The sequence below is a fragment of the Anabrus simplex genome, chromosome 3 (assembly GCF_040414725.1).
Source record: "Anabrus simplex isolate iqAnaSimp1 chromosome 3, ASM4041472v1, whole genome shotgun sequence".
Classification (NCBI taxonomy): domain Eukaryota; kingdom Metazoa; phylum Arthropoda; class Insecta; order Orthoptera; family Tettigoniidae; genus Anabrus; species Anabrus simplex.
This window is the reverse complement of record NC_090267.1, coordinates 157,981,983-158,008,557: the sequence shown is the minus strand read 5'-3', so window position 1 is coordinate 158,008,557 and position 26,575 is coordinate 157,981,983. Positions and strand designations below refer to the sequence as shown.

Below are 26,575 nucleotides of genomic sequence, written 5' to 3'. Positions count from 1 at the left end.
AATACTCTATCTTCGCATTTCCTAGTTCGCGTGGAATAAGACCAAATCAGTGATACAGGATTAAAAAGGAAGACACGGCAATTAAATAATGAAAATCAAAATGACGCTGTGGTTCGCTTCGAACCCGAGAACCCCGCACGAAAGTCACGGGATCTGACCACTGTCCCAGCATTTCTATCGTGTTTTCTTAGTTTCATTCCGTACCCTGAAGGGGTAGGGCGGGCCTCCTAGAGGTTGACGCCCTCTCTCAGGCCGAGAGATGTGTTGCGGTGATTGGAAGTGTGGAGAAAAGTGTGCGGCGGGGGGGGGGGGGAGGAGGAGGAGGAGGCACGTTGTGGCCTATAAAATGAGCTGTCCTGGCATTCGCCTTAGTTAGCAGAATGTAAAACCAAGGGGAAGCATTCTCAGTACAGCTGATGGTGGGACCAGTCCACCGCCTCCCGAATGCATAGCTGTAGAGCCAAAGCCATCGTTAAGCCGAATGTTCTCTGCTCGGTATCTTGATGTGTCTTTATCGTGTTTAGGGTGGATCGCGTTCTCCGAGGCGAAACACTTGGTTTCGTTGTGATGAATGTTACGACATGGTACTGGGATGGAGATTTTTCAACCCATTTTTGTTTCCAAGAGTGCAGTAAGTTGAAATGAATATCTATCAGATGTTTTATCATTTTAAGATCTTGGAAAAAAGTCCAGTTAATAATCGACTGCGCCTCTAACATAGACACTCCAGAAGAAGCATGAAGGAATTCAAGAGGAACACATACTTGGGATAGGTGGTGTCATCTACCAGACGTGAACATAAAATTTCCTAAACAAGTGCTACTGCTCAAATATCAGTCTATTGTCACTTGAACCTTGTACTGATATGTTTTGCATGCAATACCTACCATTGACTTTTTTATATCTGAGTTGTTGCGTTCTTTCCACGTCACCCTTATGCTGTGCTAACTTTCCCATCTCTACGTAATTCTTGCAGTATATTTCTTATCTAATCTGTGTCTATACCTTGCCTTGACATTCTCTTGCTTATCTCCAGTCCTAGATCTCAAGATGTGTCCTACCAACCTGCCTCTTATTCTCATTACATTGCACCACATTGTAATCGTTTTCTTCTTCTCTGGTGATCCATACGCTGTATCTAGCTTACCTTCGTCTTTCTTCAGTAACAAGGTATCTACTTTCATTTTCCATTATTTAACGTCTACATTCATATCATGCCATCCTACATATTAAAACTTTTATAAATTATATTATATTTCGTTCAGGTAAGTGCATGCCTCATTTCCATCAAGGATTCCTTTGCTTGGACTTCCATTCTCCTTTCTCCTGCCATCGTAGATTATTTTATTACCCTGTAGCGAAATTTACCTTCCTTAGGGTTTTTTGCTAATAAAGCACCCGAGTGAGATTTACATGGCTACTAAAATGTGAACATAGCGATTTTTATCATGATGCTTGCTGTGTAAAAGGTCATCGGCCCCGTTGCCATTTTGAAATGATAAATTACGTCCTTGCGGGTTCTAACTGGAATCTCCATGGCTACAACGACGATGACAACGGTTACGTAGAACCATGAGATTGCTTACTTTTTATTATTATTATTATTATTATTATTTCAATAACCCTTCTGAGGGTACGATAAGTCAACTTTGGTTACTTTTCTTTGCATTTAACTTTCTTCGTTTCCAAAATTCCTTCATTTTCTGAGAATGTTGTTCCTTTTCCTCTTGAGTCAATTTTACTCCCAGTTGTTAATTTCTTTCTCTCCTGAAATCCGACCTTCCGTGTTACTTCTCTGAGACGTGTTCTGTTTTCTGACGTACCTATTTTAACTCTAGCGTTTTTCATTTCCTTTTCAATTACAATGAACCACGTTGTTTTGGATTTGTAACTGTTCAATAAGTTGAACATTTGTTTAGTTAATCTATAAATGTGTCCAAAATGCTGGAGTCTTCTTTTCCTCATTGCAGTTGTCAATTTTCAACTTTTATATATAGCTCTCTGTTTGACCGTAGTCTAAATTCGGCATTGTTGTTTCTTGTAGGTCCCAATATTTTTCTCAAAATTCTTCTTTCAACTTCTTGTAATTCTTCAAGATCCCAATTCTTGTAACTTTAAGAGTTTCTGCTGCATATAAAATTTCTGGCCGGGCCACTGTTTGATAATGTCTTAATTTCAAGTTCCTGGATAGGGATTTCTTATTGTATGTACTTTTTGTCATATGAAACATCCTTTCCAGTTTGCTTACTTTTATATCTATAGGTACATTTTCTTTTGTGTTGTTTGTTATCCATTCTCCCAGGTGTTTAAAGGAATATGTCCGAGATATTGTTAATTGTGTTGATTTGAGGGGCATTAATGATGTTTGTCACGAACGTTGTTTTTACAAATGATATTTGCAATCCTATTTATCATTATTATTATTAAGACAATAATAGGCAGTGCCTTGAGAGAGAAAAAGCAGAACACAATGATCAGCGTACTTCCTATAGTTAGAGAATGTGCTGGTTGAAAATGATCTCCTTGAATGTCCATGTACATCTGAGCTCTACGCAGTAGCGAAGGTGTGGCGACCGCAATAGTGGCTGGATGATGCCCTAGGTGCCTTGGCGTGACGTGAATTCTGCCCATTAATTGTGTCTTTGTCTCTACATCTGTCGCATAGGCCATATCATTTATGTGAACCCACAAGTAATAATGTAAAAGTGCGAGAATCGGAGACGTTGGTGGCCAATGTTGAGGTCTACCACGGCCTATTCAGGAATTTGTAAACCGTTGGTCTTAGAGTTTCATCATTATTATTTTGATCTAACATTTCATGTCACGGAAAAGGTGATCTAAATTTCCAAACTTTAGGCTTTTGTTTGTCTCGTCAGCTATTGCAATAATCACTAAGGAATGCTGGGTTAAATCTATGTAGTAGGAACTACAAGTATAGCCTTCCACCCCAGCCCCCACCACCTTCCTTCTGATGTTTGCACATAGTTTTGCTGTGCTCTCCGGCTTGTTTCATTTTGTTTACCAGCTTAACAAGAGTCTTAAAATTCAAACTCATTTTCAATTCTAAGTGCTCTCCGGTTTGTTTCATTTTCTGTTTACCAGCTAAACAAGAGTCTTAAAATTCAAGCTCATTTTAAATTCTAATTATATTTTTGTCATCCACATATTTTCCTTCGATTCTTCTTGTCTTGATAATCTTTTAGTTCGTCTAATGTCTGTTGTACACCATATTTCTTTTTTCAGTTCAATACTTTATAAGAAACATCAAATCTTGTCAAAGATTGTTCAACATTGCTGAAGGTTTGACAAATTTGAAAGTATTTGGCAAGGTTTGATAGCATTTTGTTTTAAGATGGAGGGAGGGTAGGTAGCAGTTGTGGTTATTGGACTACCATTGGGATATATTCTTAAAACGACGAGAAACGCGCAATAAAACATAATTTACATGGGAAAAGATTAATTTGGTTACTTTGAACATACCTTTTGCAATATATTTACTCCCATCATTTGTTTTTGCCATTTAGGCTTTTGTTTATCTCGTCAGCTATTACAATTATCACTAAGGAACTACTAACTACAAGTATAGTCTTCCACCCCATTGCATTTACATTGCATTTATTCACATGAATTGAATAATAATTATAGTAGTACAATGGAAATTCATGTTTTATTACATGAAAACATATTTAGGAATTCCATAATATACTAATATGCGAAGATCGTCACAAATCAGACATTGCTCATAGCGTTTACTTAACTCTCCAGCAGGCGCGCTGGGGTATAAAGTACACCATTGCTAATTTTCTTCAACTTGGCGACACTATAGCTTTTCTAAGATTGGTTGCTCGTCTGCTATTCTTCTATTGTGACCTTAGTTGTTGAATATGATAGTCTGGAGTCTCTGTGAGTGCACAAGAACGGCTGTATTGTAGCTTCAATTCGAAACGTGTCACAGGCGGGCTATAAAGTACCCCGCGCGCCCTATGAGGTAAGTATTTCGACCACATTATTTACTAATATTTTCAAGCACGTCTCCGTTTAAAACACTCAATTTATTATTATTTCTCTAATTACAATATATTTTCCGTTTATGTAGGATATTGGCGCCTGAGGAAATAGCCAAATTAATTGAAGAACAGCCAGGGGAAGGAAACGTGGACAGTGCAGAATAAGGTGAGGAATATGAAGTGATAGAAAAACTGAATCTGAGGAAGGTCTCACTTTAGATGACGGATCTGACTCAGAAAGAAGTGAAAATGAACGTTTTGAATTCTTTTTTGGAAAAGACAAAACCACCAGGTGGAGAAAAACTGATTTTTCAAAGGTATGGAAAACTAAAACCAAAAATGATGTCAAAGTATTTCCTGGTCCTAAACGTAATGTAAGAGAAATCAAAGATAAAATATCTTCCTTCCATAAAATTGTTGGTGAAGATATGGTAGATGAGACTGTGACTCACACGAACATATGCATTAGAACTTGCGCAGTGCCTGTGTATTAGAAGATGCTAGTGCAATCGGATCACATTTCTGAAAAGTTTTCAAGCGTGCAAATAACAATTATTATTGCATTTTCAGTTGCTGCAGTGTATAATATGATAACATTTTTAATTATTAGTGATGTGGATAAATAAAATAGGATGAAAATGAGATATTTAGTGTTATTATGTATTGTTGAAGTATGGGGTATAAAGTACACCACGCGCCTGGTCATGTATCATTTTTAGGCGCGCCTGATGGAGGGTTTAACAGAATACGGACCAACCACGGCAGGTGCGCATATGCTCTCCATAGGTGAGATACATTTCAATCTCCAAAATGCGACTGTGGAGCTGACAGGCAGACCATCCGCCACGTTATACAGGACTGCAAGACCAGATCCTATAATGGGAACGTCTTCGACTTCCTGATGACAACTGATGTCATAATTTAGATATCAGTGTAGTATTTATAACATAGCGTCAGTATCGTTAATTTCACATGTCTAATTGTAATGTGTAGCCATACGATAAATAAATACTTACAGGTTACCGTACGGTAATAAACATAAAAGCAGTCCACTTCTTTGAGATATTTCTCTTGCAGTATCTTCGTACGCTGCCATTGTCTTCATTTTATTGTGGTACTCTATGGAGCCCACTGAATATAGGCAGGGATGTGCCACATACTTGGAAATTAATACACACACAATATCCTAGGCCATAAAGAGGAAGCCATTTTTGTTGTTTTGATTTCCAGCAGCCTAGCGTGCACGATTAATACTCAAATTCCATTAGTCAATTCCTTCAGATACTTGGCAATTATTTGTCCTATTAGAACATGTTCTAATTCGCTTTCAAGACTTCTGAAGACTCTTCAAGTATTGCAAGCGATTTGACAATTAAACTTGCAAAGCATTGGAAAATTATTGTGAACTGAATTTGACGAAAATGTGATGTTTTATAGGCTTAAAATGGCTATAAACGTTTGCAAGAATCCCAATTTTTTAAAATCATTGAACACTTAAGACTAAAGCGAAGGGGCAACTGAAAAAAGCGAATGATCTGAGGGCTTATGTCTAACCTTTAGAGTCGTTTCCTGGTATGGGGTCGGAGATGAGGTGATATGAAATTATATGGCATACTTTTACGGCCGGAGGCCCTTCCTAACGCCAACCTCAGTTGAGAATTTACTGGGGATAAAATGAATGACAATGAATGAAATAAGGTAAGGATATGGAAGGAATCAGCTGTGGCCGATGAATAGGAATTGTCCTGACATTTGCTAGGAAAACCATTCTCAGGGCGGTCGACGGTGGGATTCAAAGCCTCTCATCTCCCGAATGTAGAGCTTGGCTACATAGACATAGAGCGTTACCGTTGAGGAAGAAGGGATTTACACCTGGGCCCACGAGAGTTGAAGTCTGACATTTGAGCGACGAAAGCAGTAACTACGAAGTACGCTGCGTTGTAATAGTTACCTCAATCTCCGGCATATCACTCTTTCATACAGGCTGAATATTTAATAAACTATGTTGGCCTAATGCAATTCAGTAAACTTTGGCCCGTTCCTAAGCTCGTGGTAATAATTCCAGCATTTAAGACAGAACACGTCAAGAGATTTCATACTCACTAAACTGAAAATAACCTCCAAAAATGCACATCTCAAATAGAGAATAGAACTGTACAATTAGCCACTAATTAATTTACAAAAAATAATCTAACAACAAAAATAATATTCAGGAAAGAATCACTTAAATTATTACGTAAACCAGCAACTACTAGCACAGCTAACACAGTACTGGTCGGAATAATATCACAAAAGCTACAGAGCAAGCAAACCCACGTGGCGATAGCTTCCTTAAATGTGGCATCGCTGTTATCGTTGCCATAGCAAGAGACGATTTTCAAGCAGCGTTAGTCAACTTTTTCTCGCCGGTGGCGCTAAATGTCAGACTTCAACTCTCGTGGGCTCAACTATAGTGTGTACGAACAAAGAATGGGACAGCGTATGTCAGGAAAGATTACGCTATCCAAGCCGTCTCTATCGACGATATTCTTGGGTTAAAATACTAAATATTACAACGGATAGTCAGAAAACAATTTTCAGATACTGGGCAACTCTCCTGGCTTGCGCAAAATCTCCTGCAGAACTATAAGACTTGAAGAAAGGAAACTAAGAATACAACTTGATGCTGTCTTTTCAAGTTATCCTCAGCCTTCGCAGTCCACATCCCAGTGTAGTCTTCTTCTTGCGTTCCGGCCTTCTAAGAACCACGTTACAATTTCAATTCTTCCTCCTTAGTTGTTCTTTCCTTTTCTAATATTCTTTCATTGTTTCATTGTGCTTCTTTTTCCTGTCTTCAGTCCACTTTGTGCCTGTTTTATTTTCCTTGGAATCCTTCCATTTGTAAGACTTTCTCCCTAAAAATCTTTCTTTCCAATAATTCTTCTTCTCGTATGTTGTTCTTTTCCAGGTCTTTCTTGAATTCTTGAATCTAGGTGGTGGTTGATTTCTTTTCCCAAAGGTACTTGAAGATTCGTTTAGTTAGTCTATTGTCATCCATTCTATGAACATCTCCAAAAAATAGCAATCTCCTTTTTCTTATTGTTTCTGATATGCTTTCTATGTTCTGGTAAATATCATTGTTACTTCTTAATTTCCAAAACTCTGCAGTTCTTAGAGGACCTAATATTTTCCTTATAATTCTTCCTTCTAATATTTCTGATTTATCAAGCTTGTAGTTCAGTGCTAGACATTCGCTGCCATACAGGCATTCTGGTTTCACTACTGTGTTGTAGTGCTTTATTTTTTGTTGATAAGCACTTTTTGTTGTAAGTATTCTTAGTTATACCATAAGCTCTTTCCATCTTTTGTATTCTCTCGTCTACAGCAGATTTTCTAAACCATTTTCTTGAGTTGTCTCACCCAGATATTTGAATTTCTTTACCTTTTCTATTTGACCAATATCCGTTACTAAAAACTTCGGGGCACTTTTTATATTCGTCAAAATTTTGTTTTCTAGGGAGAGATTCTCAAGCCTGTCATGTTGGCTGTCTTTTCAAGGAGACTGACTTGCATTGCTACATCTGTAAGGCTTTCTGAAAGTATGGCAAAGTCATCTGCAAATGCTAGGCAATTTATTGCAACACCTTTGTTCTTTTCCCCCAGCACGAGTGGCAATATTTTGGATTCTTTCAGTTTTTCATTCCAAATTCTTACAATTTTTTCCATGACACAATTGAAAAGGAGTGGAGATAAACCATCGCCCTGCCTGACACTTGCATTTATTTTGAAAGGTCGAGATATTTCACCCATAAATTTTACTTTCGATATAGTGTATGTAAGGATTTCACGAATTAGGTTTGCCAATTTAGTTTTAACTCCAAATTCAAGGATTACTTTATCTAGGGTTTCCCTATCAACAGAGTCAAAAGCTTTTTCAAAGTCAATAAATGTTACATTCTTTAAAATTTTGGACGATACTGGAAGATATCTGAAACAACACATCGACCAGTTTCGAGAAACACTCATCCAGCTATAAAGAACAGTCTCGTTTGGACCAACAGAATCATTCAGCGTCCCCAGACTGCGAGAGAACCAACACGTTGCTTTTCGAGTTCCATACAGTGACCCAGCTACTGAAAGTGTTTGAATGGACGCTCCTAACATAAGACCTGTTTCCTCCCAGTGGTCTGCAGCGAAGGTCAACGAGAACCAAGAAAATAATCTTCCAGTGAGATTCCGTGATTATATCATGTGAGGTAGGCTGCGACGATTTCTATCCATAGGGTTGTGACTTTTAGTTGTCTTAAGCAAGAGTGTAATCACCATCATCATCATCATCATCATCATCTGTTTACCCTCCAGGTTCGGTTTTATCCTCGGACTTAGCGAGGGATCCCACCTCTACCGCCTCAAGGGCAGTGTCCTGGAGCTTCAGACTCTTGGTCGGAGGATACAACTGGGGAGTATGACCAGTACCTCGCCCAGGCGGCCTCACCTGCTATGCTGAACAGGGGCCTTGTGGAGGGATGGGAAGATTGGAAGGATAGGCAAGGAAGAGGGAAGGAAGCGGCCGTGGCCTTAAGTTAAGTACCATCCCGGCATTCGCCTGGAGGAGAAGTGGGAAACCACGGAAAACCACTTCCAGGATGGCTGAGGTGGGAATCGAACCCACCTCTACTCAGTTGACCTCCCGAGGCTGAGTGGACCCCGTTCCAGCCCTCGTACCACTTTTCAAATTTCGTGGCAGAGCCGGGAATCGAACCCGGGCCTCCGGGGGTGGCAGCTAATCACGCTAACCACTACACCACAGAGGCGGACGTGTAATTACCAGAGTTATAAAAACAATCGTATGAGCTGGGAGAACTATGATTTGAGACACAGTATCTTAATAAAAATTGTGGAATATTTAGTGTTGTGAGAATGGATTCAACTTTCAAAATTATTTTGTTCTATGTAACGTGTCACAGCAAGATACAGTGAGCAGACTGATTTTAATGAATATAAGTAAGTGTTCCTATGTTTCAGGAAACTTAATTGTGGCATTTTGCGTGCGTAGACAATGTCAATTTCGTATTGTTTTATACCAACATATTTTTTCTCTTTTCCCTTGTCTAGATTCTAAATCAAGTGTGAGAGACTTATTTTTAGTATTTCTCCAGGGTTTGCAACTACCCATCTTTTTTTTATGCGCTATTTAAAATGTCACAATTTATAGTTGAGGAAACAGTTGTATATGACCACCATCATCTACCCACACATGTTTTATAATCAGTGACATTTTAAAGTTTCGTTGGTATTATGTACAATGTACTGTGTGAATGAGGACGGTACTATATGTCGAGTGTTGTTATGTAAATGCTTCATATCACGTGCGTGCTAGTAAATTCACATTCAAGAACATAACATAGCAAAGCAAAGTCATCTTCGTACAGGCCATGAAGATCCTTGGAGGAGTGGAAGGTAAAGTCTTCAACTATTCGTAACCTCGGCACTTGATGGTGCAGAGTGGTTAGCTTTACGCCCCGCCGCCTTTACCCCCAGGAATTAATCTGGTAATCATTTTTGGTGTAGGCTGAGTGAACCTCAGGGCCATATGCACGTCCGGAATTGGAAACCTCGTTTCTTAAATTTTACGACTTCCTGACGGGGATTAGAACCCACGTCCTTCCGGGCGAACCAAGCACGCCTTTATCTCCTCGACCAGGCAGCCCCTAAGAACATAACATGCTCATGAAAAATAAGTCTCTCTCAAAACATCAGCTTTTCCGTCATTAATGTCTTGGTCTCAGTGACTGCAATATTGAGACCAGTCCTACAATTTTGCAAGCAAGTTTCAAGCCTTGTTATTTGCTTCATCGCAATACCAAGTTGCACTTTCCAGATCAAATAATTATTATAACATCGCTAACGGCGTGTATGAAATCATACCACATTATAATAGCCAGAAGGAACTCCTTGTTAACAAAATTTATCTGTGATAGTTCTTCTTATTTGGCAACAGGGTCCTCATTTACATTTTTTGGATTTCTTGTAGTGCATCTGGTATTCCTCTACGTAGAAATCTTACTGCCTTTACGCTATCAACTCAATACACCCATCTAGTTAGAAAGTGGTTTTATTGTCAGTTGGGAGCAAAATTTAAGTAGAATTTTCCATAGTTCTATAATGACAGGAAGCAAAGTGGTGGAAAGACGGAAGAAAATGGAGAGGAACCATGTTTGCCCCTAGCCGGCTACATCTGGATAAAGGGAAATGATGATGATGATGATCAATGAATGTATAATATTGCGATTACACTTTGGAATATTACTCAATATGACATTATGATGGGCACAAGGAGTAAACATTGCTCTCTTCCTGATGCTACGAACTCGGGCTTGAACAACTTTTTCTTGTTTTGTCTTCACGTTAGCGCCAACATTCTAATGGGGACTGTTTTTTCCCTGAACGGCACTCCAGCCATCTAACCACGGTGTCAGACCATGAAGAACTGACGCTTTAACAGCCATGATCACCAGTCGACAGCGTAGTATTTGAGAGCTTCACGGCACTGAGAATTTAATTTTTATCGGGTCACCTAACATTTCAAGAAAATCGTTTTGAATTGTGGGTACAACGAAATGAAATACATTTCTTTATATCCAATGCGACTTAGGCCTATACGTTGTATTATCTATTAATAATTTATATAAGATTTAGGCCATTCCCATTATAAAGAACATAAATTGATCAACGTATTCCATAGTTTTTGCTAGGTATTGAGCGGCTGGTAGTATTTTCCTTACCGGTAGTTCTTACACGGTTCTCTCTCTCTGTGTTTGATTTTCAGTGGCAGTACTTGTAACACAATTTTACTTCAGTCGTCGTTTTAATTCCCAACAGTGAGTTAAACTTCATATGTACCGCTTAGAACGTTCCTCGCTAATAATTTTAATGTTTACAATAATTACAGACCTTTTCTGCAGAAAGGATCCTCATGTTAGCTTTATTTTTAAGAAAAAAAATCAAAGAACAGCAGTGCATAATTTCTGTTACCTTTCATTAAGCCAGCCACGTTCTCAAAGACTGCCTGTTATTTTCCAACGTACGCGTACAAAACTCCTACCTGGGGAAAATTACAATTATCTGGCAGTTAGATAGGCTATTGTTTCTACTAAGAAAGCCATAAAGCTGCACAAATATTTGAAGGCAGATTTCCTGGATCATTCACACTATCTATCACTCGAATTTGGACGAGGAGAAAAAGAGGATCTTGTTCGGAGAATGAGTGAGCGGGTAGTTCAAATGTGCACCTGGAAAATCAGAGTTAATGTATATGCATATTCATAATCAATGATACTTCCATTAAGAGAATAGTTACATTCTTCAGTTATTGTTAGATTATTACTATCAGATCGCCCTGATATCGTAATAAAAAGTCTAAACTGCCCCACTTCGAGATTTTTGAAATTTCTGGCGGTATACTGTATTTTCTTTTGCAAATTTTCCACGCTCGATTCATATTTACGCTCCTTATCAGTTAGCAGGTATATAATGTTACAATGTCACATGCAAAACACCACGAATACTAATGTGACCACCGTATATGTATCATCAGTCTCATCGGTTGAACACTTCCCGAAGAACACGACTATTTTATACGGAAATTCTTTGATTCACATTATTGCTAATCTTCAACAACTGCACTGCCTGATATAAAAATTGAAGCACCCAGAAAGGGGGAGAAAACGAAGTGAAACTTCACGTGTTGAGAGGGTACGTGATGTTATTCCATTGATTGCAAAATCGAGTCAAATTTACAAAGAACTTGGCAGTACAAGACCAATTATCAGTATGACGTTGGAACCCAACTCTGGCCTGGATTCACGTATTGATTCGTTTGGGAAGGGTGTTATAATGCCATTGTATCCTCTCCTGAGGAAGGCAGGCCCACAACTGTTGTAACTGGTCCTTAATATCCTTGATACTGGGATGGAGTTGACGTCTGAGCTGGCCCCACACAAATTCTATCAGGGACAGACCTGGAGATCTTGCAGGCCACGGGAATACCTCAACTTCACGCGGACAGTTCATAGACATACGTGTCAAGTATGGACGAGCATTGTCCTGTTGATAAATGGCACCACGATACTGGGTTGTTGTGCTGTTAGAGTTAACTCAATCACTACTAGCCGTGACCTGAAGTCACACCCGATGGTTCCTCATACCATAGCGCCAGGAGTAACACCGCTGTGCCTTTCCGAAATATTGGAAGAATGGGGCCTCTACCAGGTCTCCGCCATAATCGCAGATGATTGTTATCCGGGGTACTGCAGAACCGTGATTCATCGCTGAACACAACGCAGCGCTGTTCATCAGCAGTGCATACTTCCCTGTCATGGCACCACTCCTAAAGCAGCCGGTAACGGCAGACGGATGGGATGGCAATTCCCTAGTCCCGCTGCTGCTAGTCTCCGGCCAATGGTGCAGAATGACGCAAAATATTGCAGGGAGTCCATTACTTGTTCTCGGATGGCAGGCGGCACAAATGTGAAGGGGTTACGATGTGCTTGGAGCACAATATGGTGATCCTCCCTTATGGTGGTCAGACGTCGTCGACAAGAACCTTGAAAACGAGTATGGCTGCCCACACGTTCTCATGCAGTCCAACATCGGGCCACATCGGAATCCCCCACAAATCAGAATATTGCACGATTCGACCAGCCGGCCAACTAGAGGCCCACAATGAGGCCCCTTTTAAACTCTGTCAGCTGATAATAACGCTGTCTAGCACGAGTACGTGGCATCTCCATGTCCCCCACAATGATCACCCAACATCTGAAGCTTTTTTTTTTAATTCGGGGGGCCCCCGAAGCCCGCTCCCCCCGCGAGACCATCGACTCAATCTACATGGCCTTCGACATGCTATTAATTTCTAAGAGAAAAGAGATAGCAGGGAAGAGTGGGAAGTGATATTACAGGAGTATCTGCCTGTCCCCATGCTCAGCATGCTACCAGGCCAGATGTGTGGTGGTGGATATCAATAGTGGTGTAATCGGGCGGTAAGGGTCAGGAAAAAGCCACATAGGCGGAAATAAAAAGGTGCCCATATGTAAAACCTGACATTTTGTAAATAGCACATGCAAGGATGTGGTTCTGGAGAGGTCCAGGTGATTGCTTTAGTTGGAAACAGGTATCATGCACAAGTCATAAGCCTGGACGGCAGCCTCTGAACGCCAGGGGGCGTCCTCCTCTACTGCCATGGTGCCGTCCGCCATCTGGAGCGCTTTCCTGGATTGCGCCCGGGTGATAGGCCCTTCCTGGTAGGCCTTGGTCTGCGTCCACTTCGAGAAGGTGGTCCATGAAAGAGAGGTCTGCGTCCACTTCGCAGTGCCGAGCCGCTCGGCCTGGGTCGCACAGTCACGGCGCCAGGGGGCGGCGTGCTCCACTTCCGTAGTGGCGTCGCTGGTCTCCGGCTGGGTGGCTTGGACTAGGTCGGTGTTAACCGCCCTAGGCTATGCCTTAGCCTCCTCGGTGTCTGGGTGATGGCCTGCCTGGTCTCCGTCTCGGCCTTTCTCCTGAGGGCGCCGCCGTTCGTCCCTGGCAGCCGTCCCTCCCTGGTAGTCGGACGACCTGAAACAGAATAGAGAGCTCCATCTCCACGTCGTGCATCCGCTCCCGGTCGTGATGCCTGATGATGAGGCCTCTTGGTGGAAAGCTCTCCACGGACATGGTCATCGGGAGCCTCCTGCCTCCCTAGAGGGGGCGCCGCACTCTATTCAAGACTAGGACCCGTTCTGAATGAACAGGGCGACCCGACCTGTAGTAGACGAGCAGCGCCTCATACTCCGGATCCGTGTAGCCCTCGGAGAGGGAAAAGCCGTCAGGGGGGTGGCACCCGTCCCTGTGCGGCTCCGTCTCCACCTCGGTATGCGATGCGTTCTGCTCCTGCTCCGTCGGTGGGGACGATGTCTTCGGTTCGGGGTGGTCCTCCATCCATTGCCGCGTTGGGTAGAAGCTCGTCCTCACTCAACATCTGAAGCTGTTCACACCCTTTATATATCCCCCAGGCTTGGTAATAACACTAAACACGATTAACACTAATGCACTCTGGTGGCCGTTCTACCCGTTACGGAGAATTGCAACTCTGATCTACCGATTATTACGTGTTCGAAGTTACATTGATTGGGTACTTCAAATTTTTTGTCAGGCAGTATATTTATTTATTTATTTATTTATTTATTTATTTATTTATTTATTTATTTATTTATTTATTTATTTATTTATTTATTTATTTATTTATTTATTTATTAAGTACCTTTGTTTACAGACGCGACTCAGGCTATGAAGCCTGCTGTTCTCTACAACCGCACATTCACATGCATTTGAAATAGACAAGTTACAACTTACAACAGTCTTCGAGGAGGCTCTTGGTCTCTCTATTACAGGCAGCACCCATCGAATTGACATGATACCCTTCAAAGACCACCGAAAGAGCTTTATAATAGATCCGAAGATCAGATTCGCGACCTCAGAAACACAACCCAATGAGGTACGTGACGAAAAGAAAACAACATTTGAACCAATCATCCCATTTCCTCAACAAAAATACCGGCTGGATGATATCGAAGTCATAGCATTAATGGTTGGCGCTAGAAGAACCCATCATCTCTTTTTTCGTCCAGTTCTGAAAATCATTTTACATCAATCAGGTATTAATAAAAGAAATTGCAGTGGCTGCCTTGAGATATTCCGTCCAAATCCTGAAGAGCCATATCTCCCAAACTTTTTAATCCAGTAACATACAGTATACTAATTGTGTGAATCAACTCACAATTACTTTTAATATTCATATTGTGTTTTTGTATACTTTGTCCTCAGGGGCCATCTCCAGATGGGGAAAGTCGAAATAAATTAAAAAATAAATAAATACTACAATGTTCTTGCAACTAATTTATTACTCGAGGTAATCCCATGACAAACCCGAAAATAGGAGAGGTCCTAGCACGGACCCTTGTGGTAATCCAGCCTCAAACAGTTTGCCATGAAGATAAATTGTCAACTACCGAAATACACTGCTGGCGGTCTGACAGGTAGGAATATCCACGATAGCGTACTGTTTGAGAAATTGAGGTTGCCTAGTTTGGCTACTAGAATATCTACGTCAACATAGTCGAAGGTCTTACTGAGATCAGCTTCATAATTCGATAACAGTTGGCCGCCAGCAATGAGTGCTGTAGCATTTGGTGCGAATATGTTCGGTCTGACCTCTCCAGTCATAAGATACAGAATAAATTATGAGAGCATTCACTTGCGGAAACCTCTGGTGCCCAGTTATCTATTTTCTGAGTATAGGACACCCAGGATTAAAGTTTAATAATCCAGAAATTCATACCTACTTCACTAGAATTTTACAACAAAGTTCCGCCGTTTAAAAAATTCGTTTATCAACTACAGTGTTAACATTAACATAGACGTTGCTGACGGTATGATTACGCTTTACGATATTTACACCGTACGGTCGTAAGAATGTCTTGCTAAATGATGGTTCACCATACCTAAATATTTTGAATCACAAGAATAATTTAATAAACTTGTTACTTTCCCTGAAGTGTCTAACTCTTTCCTGAAATGGTGCGGGGCCCCTCTAATTCGCGGCCTGACATGCCCGTCCGACATTCTCCACCCACTGGATGGCTCTGGGTCCTGCTACTCAAATCTTATTCTCTAATCACTTGTACTCTCCATGCAACATCTACCATTGGGTTTATGGTTAATCTTTTTGAATATTAGTCTATAGTCTGGCTTTCTGCATCTGTCCACGTCACTCTAACTTGTTCAAACTATTCTATCTCTGTGTCTCTTGTTGCACTGTGCATCTAACCTAATCTAATCTCATCTGTTTGCATCCATACCTCACCTTGAAGATCTTTTTTCTTCCGGACCTAAGTGGCTGAGTCCTAGATATCTTAAGAGTTGTTCCACTAACTTGCTTCTGCTTCTGATTAAATTTCACCACATTTTAATATTTTCCGTCTTCTCTGGTGATCTTACCTTCAACATTCTTATATAATATGGCTTCTACTTTCTATTAGTTATCGTACACATTCATCCATTGGTTTCCTACGTATTAAAACTTTATAGTCGACTCTTGATAATTTGAAACTCAACGGACCAGAGAAATTTTCACTTTACCGAGGGTTCAAAATAATAGGAGTTCAAACAACCAAGAAAGAGGAAGGAAAAAAAAAGAGTTTGATTAATATTTGTGGTTTTTATTTCACAAAATTTGTACAACTATACAAAAATGTTTATTTTGAAAAAATCTCTAATTTTCTTTTGAGTGAGTGACTTCCATCTAACGCTGTCCAATGCATTTTCTACAGTGGTGAGAACTGAAAAGAAATCGTCACTTGTGTCCGTTCAGAGGGCGTATGAGCGCAGGGTAGTAAGAGATGTCCTTGCCTCGCTCAATGTGACTGGAATTGGCGGTTGTTTGTTTGTATTTATTTCCTTCCTCGTCCTCATCCAGAGAGGCCAAGTCCAACAGTTTAGCATCGGTTAGAGCACCATGGACAGTGATGTCATCGTCAACTTGAACATAATTCTCAAACGTCAACTCTCCACAGTTAGGTAGAGTCAGAATTCGTAAATTTTGGCGGCTCTGATGACTGTTCTAGGTTTTCGATTTGATTAAACCCGCACATTCTGAAGCAGTTATAAAGGGTGGTAGGGTTGACATTTTTCCAGGCCTCATCAATCATGAATATAACGGTCAGAAGTGTTACGTTCACCTTTTCACAAGTGGTTTAGTATAGCCACCGGTTTGTGTATACCAGACACCAGTCTCACCAGTCAGCGATCCACGACAAGATAGGAAAGAAAATCAGTCAGTGATATTTTATCCAATATTGAAGAAGTCACTGAACGTGATTTGAAAAGTAAAGAAACAGAAATATTTGTGGTCAAGAAAGCTTCAGAGGATTTGAACTTCGAAGAGTGGTGGAAAATGCACTATGTCAGCCTCATGTGGGTAAATTCACTGGCACGTAAGGGAACTCCTGCGGGGCAACATTCCAGCCCTTCGGCGTCGCCAAAAACTGTAAAAGTAGTTTGTGGGACGTAACTCAATAACATTATTATTAAAAGAAAGAAAAAGTCACTAGTATCCACTTTCAGAAGGAACAGGTTTTTCTACTTTTCCCAGTGAGTTACTTATTGTGAGTCATGGCCTTTCAAGAAATAACAATTCTATTATATATTAGTGTTTATAACAATTGAAATATAACTTTAAACTAACATTGGAGAGGACTACTAATAGCCAATGTCAGGTTCAAGTTAACTTTTATCTGCTTACCTGATCACTTTTTATAACTTAATATCACGTTTGAGTGAAATTTCAGAAATCTTGATATTTAAGCTTGGAATTTATATGAAGAGGGAACGGAGTGGTGTTGGAAATTCCCAAGCAAAGAGTGGGTACAAATTCTATTTTATATACAAAAACCACTGACGAACACTGCTTCCAATGGTTAAAATGGTGTCAAGGAAATAACCCAACACAAAAATATCCATATTACAATTGTCGATCCATTGACAAATGTGGTAGTTCCTCCAGAACGGCATTCACTCATCCAGAAAGATCGTGATTCTTTCAGGAATACGCATTTCATCCAAGAGTACTTTTATTCATGTAGAATGACTTATGCCTATACTTGTTGAGGAACAGTGTAGATTTATTAAGTTACTTGAAGTGCATTGAAAATCTAGTTCTCATCCAATAAAATGTCTGCCTCCTTAGTCAGAGTAGAACTAATAACTATTGAAAAATGAGGAAAACCCTTTACATATTGTTCATCAAAGAAGCAGCACTGATTACTACGATTTAAACTAAATTATAGTTGACTGATAAGCTATGTAGCAGGTATATGATTCTATCCATTAAATTTTTAAGAATATCCTTATTTATTGAATTTTTTTATTCCTTTGGCAGAATGTCTCGTTTGATCCCTGAACGATGAGTCAATAAAACCATATCAAGGGATATTAAGTCTTCAAGAAATATTGATCAGATAAACTAGGACATTGACGTTTGTCAATAAAATATCCCTGTTTATGATGTACATTTTATCATGAGATAATGCATTTTACATAATAAATCAACTTACTGTAAACAGGTTGTCTTAGACAAAACAGGGGAGGCGTTTAAAGCAGTGACGTATCAAACGTGCATACTTTCAGACAGACATATTCCATACTTATAAAATGAAGTACCTAGTATTTGAAAACCCATCATCTCCCGAATGGTATGCAAGCTCAAAACTACACTACCCGCACAAGTTAATCAGCTTTCTCAGTGATTGTTATATCAAGTGGAGGTAGATGGAAACCATCCCTTCTTAATTCTAACTATGAGAGATATGGGAAAAAAGGGAAGGTCCACGAACGTCGAGAAAAGGGCAAGGGAGATCGGATAGTATATAAAAATAATGTTATTGGTTTTTACGTTCCACTAACTACTTTTATAGTTTTCGGAGACGCCGAAGTGCCGAAATTTTGTCCCGCAGGAGTTATTTCACGTGCCAGTAAATATACTGACACAAGACTGACAAATACCACCGGACTGATCCATGATTGAACCTGCCAAGTTGGACATAAGAAAGAAGAGCTTCGTACAAATCAGTAAAGCACAACCAGTCTCAATTCCAACCCTCGTTCCCGTCCCTCGGGAATGTTATTTTGATCACACTGGAGAGTGTTTAAGGTAGTGGTATAACATGAGCGGAGACTTTTAGACTGGGTCTACCAAATAAATAAATAAATAAATAAATAAATAAATAAATAAATAAATAAATAAATAAATAAATAAATAAATAAATGCTGGAATTAAAACAGATACAGTCACAAACAGAACACTTTCTATAGAAGCAGTTCAGGAGTGGAAGAAACCAATAACTAGAAGAAAGTGGACTCAAGAAGAGAAGGAACGACACTCTCGAAGGATTAAGGAAATTTCGAAGCAAAATAAATCGAACACAATGAAAAGTAACCAAAGTTGATTCATCGTACCCTCCAAATGGGTTATTCGAAAGAAGAAGATGAAGAAGAAATAAATAAAATTAATTCATTAAATAAACTAGAATAGTGCATCGAATGTTTAAAACATCCATAATTCCTACTTCTACTATTAATACACTGACTGACAGAGCAAATGCAACACCAAGAAGGAGTGGTCAGAACTTTATGCCAATTGCAGGGTAGACTGATGTCACTGAGGTATGCTCATGATGTGAAATGCGCCGCTGTGCTGCGCACGTAGCGAACGATAAATGGGACACGGCGTTGGCGAATGGCCCACTTCGTACCGTGATTTCTCAGCCGACAGTCATTGTAGAACGTGTTGTCGTGTGCCACAGGACACGTGTATAGCTAAGAATGCCAGGCCGCCGTCAACGGAGGCATTTCCAGCAGACAGACGACTTTACGAGGGGTATGGTGATCGGGCTGAGAAGGGCAGGTTGGTCGCTTCGTCAAATCGCAGCCGATACCCATAGGGATGTGTCCACGGCGCAGCGCCTGTGGCGAAGATGGTTGGCGCAGGGACATGTGGCACGTGCGAGGGGTCCAGGCGCAGCCCGAGTGACGTCAGCACGCGAGGATCGGCGCATCCGCCGCCAAGCGGTGGCAGCCCCGCACGCCACGTCAACCGCCATTCTTCAGCATGTGCAAGACACCCTGGCTGTTCCAATATCGACCAGAACAATTTCCCGTCGATTGGTTGAAGGAGGCCTGCACTCCCGGCGTCCGCTCAGAAGACTACCATTGACTCCACAGCATAGACGTGCACGCCTGGCATGGTGCCGGGCTAGAGCGACTTTGATGAGGGAATGGCGGAACGTCGTGTTCTCCGATGAGTCACGCTTCTGTTCTGTCAGTGATAGGCACCGCAGACGAGTGTGGCGTCGGCGTGGAGAAAGGTCAAATCCGGCAGTAACTGTGGAGCGCCCTACTGCTAGACAACGCGGCATCATGGTTTGGGGCGCTATTGCGTATGATTCCACGTCACCTCTAGTGCGTATTCAAGGCACGTTAAATGCCCACCGCTACGTGCAGCATGTGCTGCGGCCGGTGGCACTCCCGTACCTTCAGGGGCTGCCCAATGCTCTGTTTCAGCAGGATAATGCCCGCCCACACACTGCTCGCATCTCCCAACAGGCTCTACGAGGTGTACAGATGCTTCCGTGGCCAGCGTACTCTCCGGATCTCTCACCAATCGAACACGTGTGGGATCTCATTGGACGCCGTTTGCAAACTCTGCCCCAGCCTCGTACGGACGACCAACTGTGGCAAATGGTTGACAGAGAATGGAGAACCATCCCTCAGGACACCATCCGCACTCTTATTGACTCTGTACCTCGACGTGTTTCTGCGTGCATCGCCGCTCGCGGTGGTCCTACATCCTACTGAGTCGATGCCGTGCGCATTGTGTAACCTGCATATCGGTTTGAAATAAACATCAATTATTCTTCCGTGCCGTCTCTGTTTTTTCCCCAACTTTCATCCCTTTCGAACCACTCCTCCTTGGTGCTGCATTGTCACTGTCAGTCAGTGTACTACTAATACTACCACTATCATGCGTTTCCTCAAAATATCTACCTTTTTTCCCAACCATTTCTGAGGAGACGCTCTAGTTTGGTCTCAAAACCGTTGACGGATCAGTGCAGGAATTCTTTCCTCAGTAAAAAAAATTCCCATTTCTAACAGACTAAGGACTGTCTACTGCTATGACAGTAGATGCAGTTCAAAAAAGCTATACATTATCAAAATTAATTCCGCAATTTTGAGGTAGAAACTAAATACATTCTTTCGTGTGGCTATTTCTAACTGGGTGTAGCCCTTGTAAGGCAGACCCTCCGATGAGGGTGGCGGCGTATGCCATGTGTATGTAACTGCGTGTTACTGTGGTAGAGGATAGTGATGTGTGGTGGGTGAGTTGCGGAGATGTTGGAGCCAATGGAATTAATCAATGGACATTAAAATCTCCTACCCGACCGGGAACCGAACCCGGGACCCTCTGAACCAAAGGCCAGTACGCTGACCATTCAGCCAGCGAGTAGGACAATAATACATTAAACGAACTAAAATTATGTTTAAGTCGGGGATTGTTTAAAACGTACCTGTTGTTAGAATAAATATCTAGAGGTACCGCCTTCTTTTAGCCTCCCAATCCACATCTGCACACTTTTCTTTTGCAATATTGATTTCTTAGGCTTGGTTTTATCTTAGCTCCTTAATTTCACGTAGGTGCTGCACTGAAATTCCTCGACAACGTCTGTCATTTGAAATATGTTGGGGTGTGGAGCGTAAAATTGGGCATTCAATTTACTGTGAAAAGTTTCACAGCCATTAGTGGTACCTGCTTGAACACACTTGATCTCGAGTGCACTAATAAAGCTGACCCGGAAGAAAATAAAATGCGATGGCGTGCAATGTCCTAAGCCTATAAATCTCATCAACAATAACATTAAACTGACTTTTTAACTGAGATGTGCTCTCTTTCCGGCTGCCTCTCATTTCTGTTTGATGGCAATATCACCACAATTGTATAAAAACGAATCCATCAACGATGGATTCCACAGTTAATCATCTAATGGAGATAAATCATGCACGTACCATACTTAGCGGACGAATGAGCACGGAATGGTGATATGGCGCAGATCAAAGGAAAATTCAAAGAGTTGTTGAGAAGCATTTATGAGTAAAGATGGGAAAATTTTGAGTGGAAGTGACAACCAGTGTGGAACTGATTGAGAAGTAGGAGAAGGATCCTCCTGAGGTTAGAAAGTGAAATATATCCTGTAAATTGCCCAGTCCAATGTCTTGTGGTAGATATCACTGGAAGCATTCTAATAGTTATCAGAAAAATAAAACAAAATATTTGCATAATATTGAGAAGGGGCTTATTTTTAGCTCCAGAGTGTTGACGAAGCTATTGTCTAATCGATTTTGAACACGTCTTATCAACATTGTCTTACATAGCTGCTCAATTTACTGCGAGTATATTCACGACAATGATAGACCATGATGGCAAGTAGGACAATGTTGAAATTTGCCTGTGCTCACGTAATTACTCTACGTCAAAAAGGATTGTCAACAAGGGAAGATGTTCGGCGTATATAAATCGTAAAAGAAATATTGTTTTACTTCACACCGCCATAAATACGTTTTATGGCGACGATGGGATAGGAAAGGGCCAGTTTCAGGTAGGAATCGTCCGTGGCCTCAATGATGGTACAGCCTCAGCATTTTCCTGGTGTGAAAATGCGGAGCCACGGAAAACCATCTTTAAGGCTACCGTCACCGAACTCGATAACTGCAGTCGCTTAAGTGCAGCCAGTATCCAGTATTCGGGAGATAGTGGGTTCGAATCCCACTGTCGGCAGCCCTGAAGATGGTTTTCCGTGGTTTCCCTATTTTCACACCAGGCAAATGCTGGGGCTGTACCTTAATTAAGGCCACGCCGCTTCCTTCCCAGTCCTAGCCTTTTCCTGTCCCATCGTTCCATAAGACCTATCTGTGTCGGTGCGACGTAAAGCCAATAGAAAAAAAGGCTACCGTCAGTGGGGTTGGCACCCACTGTCTCCGGAATGCAAGCTGGCAGCTACGTGATCCAAACAGCGCCGCCACCCTCTCGGTAAATATACCTAAGTAATGAGGTTTGAACCTAAAATCATTGTCATAAAAGCGGGTAGCGTTTACGACTTCGTCCGCGAAGCTGTCCACGTTATACAACCGCACTTCATGACCGCTGGATCGGAGCAACTGTTCTTAATGGCTGCATTACGTTATATGTTCAATAACACTGTTAGGAAAATTTACACAATACGAATCTGAACTCTCCACGACTATAACTAGGTATAACTCTTACACCTCGAAATTATGCAGCTCTTTAGACAGATCGGCAAGGGATTGTGGTGAATGGACTCCCCTGAATAGACGTAGGGAGCAGTTTACCGACGAAATGAACTTACACTACTGCCGACAACGTCTGCAGCAAGGTGATGGCTTATTTGTGTCCTGCTGTGGCTTTACATAGGATCCCCGTACTCTCACATGTAAATTCTTCCTAATGTATGTACATAGCTCAGTGCCGCATTTTTCCAAGGCTATTTTGCCTGACTGCTTTTAACCTGGCTTCTTCTTTCCTGCACAATACATGAACCATTCCTGTACTTTCATTAAAAGGGCGTTAACGCCCGAATCGTTCATGAAAATTGTATACTTTAGATGGTAGTTTAATAAGATTATTGAAGTGTATGATTTACTTTGTAAAGATTACGTATATTATTAACCTCAATATCTTCTTCTTGTTGTTGTTACTAGCCATTCTCCCATCATCTGGGTCGGCTTTTCTGGTCGGTCTCTCTTTTAGCATTGTCTGTACCGTATAGTATTATATCCTAAGGTATTTTACATTGCTTCAGGTCTTTTAAAACCAAGACTTCCATCTCATTTTCGGCAGCCCCATCGTTAGATTTCCCTCACTTCTAACCTGTCGACTCGATGTTCGACATTACTTTCGGGTCTTCTTTGAAGACACCCGTATCAATTCATTCCCTTTCGTTTAAGCTTTCCCTCAATGGAGAAAAGAAAACAATGGGAGTTACTCTTAAAGACTTTCAGATAACATCATTCCATATTGTATCCAGTCGGGTTACCCGAAGATCCCATCTTAACGTAAGCATTTTTTTATATGAAGTTTCTACTCAAATGCCCTTTTTGTAGCCCAACATTCAGAGCATATAAAATGAGTGGGCGAACTACCATTTTTTTATATTACCTTTAAGGTAGAGAGGCATTTTACTGTACTACAGAACTCTAGTTGCTGCCCGCCACTTTGACCATCCACATTTTATGTGGTTGATGACATCCATGTCAATGTCTCCATCAGCCTGAACCACAGTTTTAAGATAATTTGAAGGTGCTGGTTTGATTTATCTTCTTATTTTCAAGAAGAAGTCCTGAATTTATCTGGCTAACCGTCGAGAAATCGCAGTGCATATATTCTATCTTAGTTCTCCTGATCTAACCCATTTTCCTCCAGTTGTTAAATTTGTCCTGAAGTACGCCCGCACTGTTTGCCACCAGCACAACGTCATCAGCAAACAGCATACTTCATGGTGCTTCTTTTTAGATGTTTTCGGGTAATTCATCATTGATCAGTATGAAGAGGCGTGGGCTATGTGCAGAACCCTGATGCAGACGAACTTTAACAGTAAAATTGTCTGTGGATCCGCATCAACTGCGCAGAGATGTTTGGCATTCATCATACATATCTTGAATGATGGTGATGTATGAATGTGGAACACTTTTCCTCTTAAGGGCCTACCCAATCAGATCCCGTGACACTCGGTTGAGGCCTTTTCCAAATATATAAAGAACTTATGCCGATCTTTCCTATGCAGGCGATACTTTTCGATGAGCATCCTGAGGGCAAATACGGCATCCGTTGTTGATGTAGCAGATATTTTACGATATACAATTTCTTCTTTTAGCCTCCCTTCGAAATCTCTCCCGGAGTTATACGCATGGCAAAGTAGTTTAACCCTTAAATGAGCAATTTAATATTTCTTTTAAATATGGTGTTCATTCAAACAGTAATAAATTATTATCAGAAAAATGTTTGAAAATTATTTGTCTAAAGATGTATTTATTCATTTGCATCAATCTACTACAGCTGCTACTAAAACATTTTCATTCCTTCCCTGAAGGACAGGGAGATGTATTGGTGGCCGTGGCCTATACTGCGAACTGTCCCGGCATTCGCTTTAGTGCAGGAGAACCATTCTCAGAACAGCCGACGGTAAAATGTTAAGTCTTCTGAATGTTTTACAAACCAGTATATGCAAATCTATACGATTACTGTAGCTACTGGCACACATTAATCATAGGGAATTCTCTGAGGTAAACAACATTTTATGTGTTTTACCTTAACTGTTTAAAGGTCTCACTCCTGATTAGCAGGAAAAATCATAAAATAAAAGATTAATCATTTTTAATACACTAGCGACCCCAAGCGAGCTCGTCTGCTAGGTAGAAGTAAATGCATACTTGTAACATCGTAGAGCAGATATAGCGAGCAAGTAGATTCTCCATTGCACATGTGCAACTCTGTGCATTTAAGCGTCAATCCCTCGGTAATTTTCACGATCTCGTGTATAGCCTTTGCTGTTATATAAACCTATGGAGATAATAATGCTCTCTAATTATTAATCTCAAAATGTTGTTTCTGATTTTCTGGTTGATATATTTTGCTGCAAAAATAGTTATTGAGTCTTCCCTTTAACAAAAAGAATGGTGGAAGGGTAAAGATGATTTATTCTTTACTGAACTAGATGGCAAGGCAGACGTTTTAGACGGTTGTACATTTCTTCCTTCACATGTCCCAACATATCTTCGATTATCCACCAAAGATGCGGTTCTTCAAATCGTCCAATTGTTACAGCAATGGGGGATCATACACCAAAATCCTTGACGTATACCCACAAAAGGAAATCGCAGGATGTTAAAAGCAGGTGATTGTGGTGACCAGAGCAGCATCGGCGAGTCGTGATTCTCGCTACGGCCGATAGAGAGTCCTGGTAGTGTGGCATTCCCTGGGCACAAACATCCAGTGGATTGGATCTCTTGCAGTCATCGTGATATGCACTTCCTACTTGGCGGACACTTGCTAAATTGTGTTCCAATGTGTTTCTGCACTATTACAACAGCACCTGTTTGTGCAATTTCCAACACACAACACGCTTTCTCTTGTAGGTACCAAACGCCTGGCGGCGAGTACATGAACTGCACAGTCAGACATGAAACATGCTTATGAAGGACGTCTATAGGCCCGTCTCCACTGGTTAACATTTAACACCAACATGTTAAGTTGAACATGTTAGAATTGACATTTATGTTGTCATTGTGTCTTCCAATTGACTTTGCATGTTAACTCAGAATGTTGAGGTTAACACTTTTAACATGTAGGCGTGTTTTCCTCTCCAAGAGGAAAACATATCAAGTAAATTCGTTGTTCGTGAGATGTGGGCACAGCTTCGGCAACTTCCCCGCTGTTTCCATTCCAACAGATAGCTTCAACGACGTGCTTCTCGTGAAAAAAAGTAGGATTATAGTTACAAGCTAGGAATACAGTACGCGCACGTGTGTCGTTCTCTCTGCACTATACTAAAATTTATAGTCAGAAATGGAGTGGAGCAAGGAGATCACTCTCGAATTAATTAATGATATAATAAAAAGGCCTTCTTTGTGGGGTATCTCATCGAAAGAATACCGAGATAAAGTGAGGAAAGTCGACTGTCTCCAGGAACTCGAAATTATCCATAATTGTTCCCGCGAATACATTGAAAAACCTAGCCATTCTCAGCTCCCAGTACAGTCGAGAATTGCAAAAAGTTCAGAAAAGTCTGTAGTCGGAGACAGGAGTAGACGAAATTTATACTGTGAGAAATGCAAAGTTATCCCAAGACGGCAGGTGAGGTGGAATAGCTGCTCGTAACTGTGTGTCCTTTCTTATGGTAGGAAGTATTCTTTTCAAAACTACATTAAAA

At 41.0% G+C, this 26,575-nt stretch overlaps 1 protein-coding gene across 1 annotated transcript in view; it reads left to right on the top strand.

The window, feature by feature from the left end:
• Positions 1–1,060: 1,060 nt before the first annotated feature.
• LOC136867134 (cationic amino acid transporter 2) overlaps positions 1,061–26,575 on the top strand; it is a 289,680-nt gene continuing 264,165 nt past the window's right edge. Inside the window, exon 1 of the mRNA XM_068227031.1 lies at positions 1,061–1,170. The gene's annotated coding sequence lies outside the window, so the exon portion shown is untranslated. The remainder of the gene's footprint in view (positions 1,171–26,575) is intronic.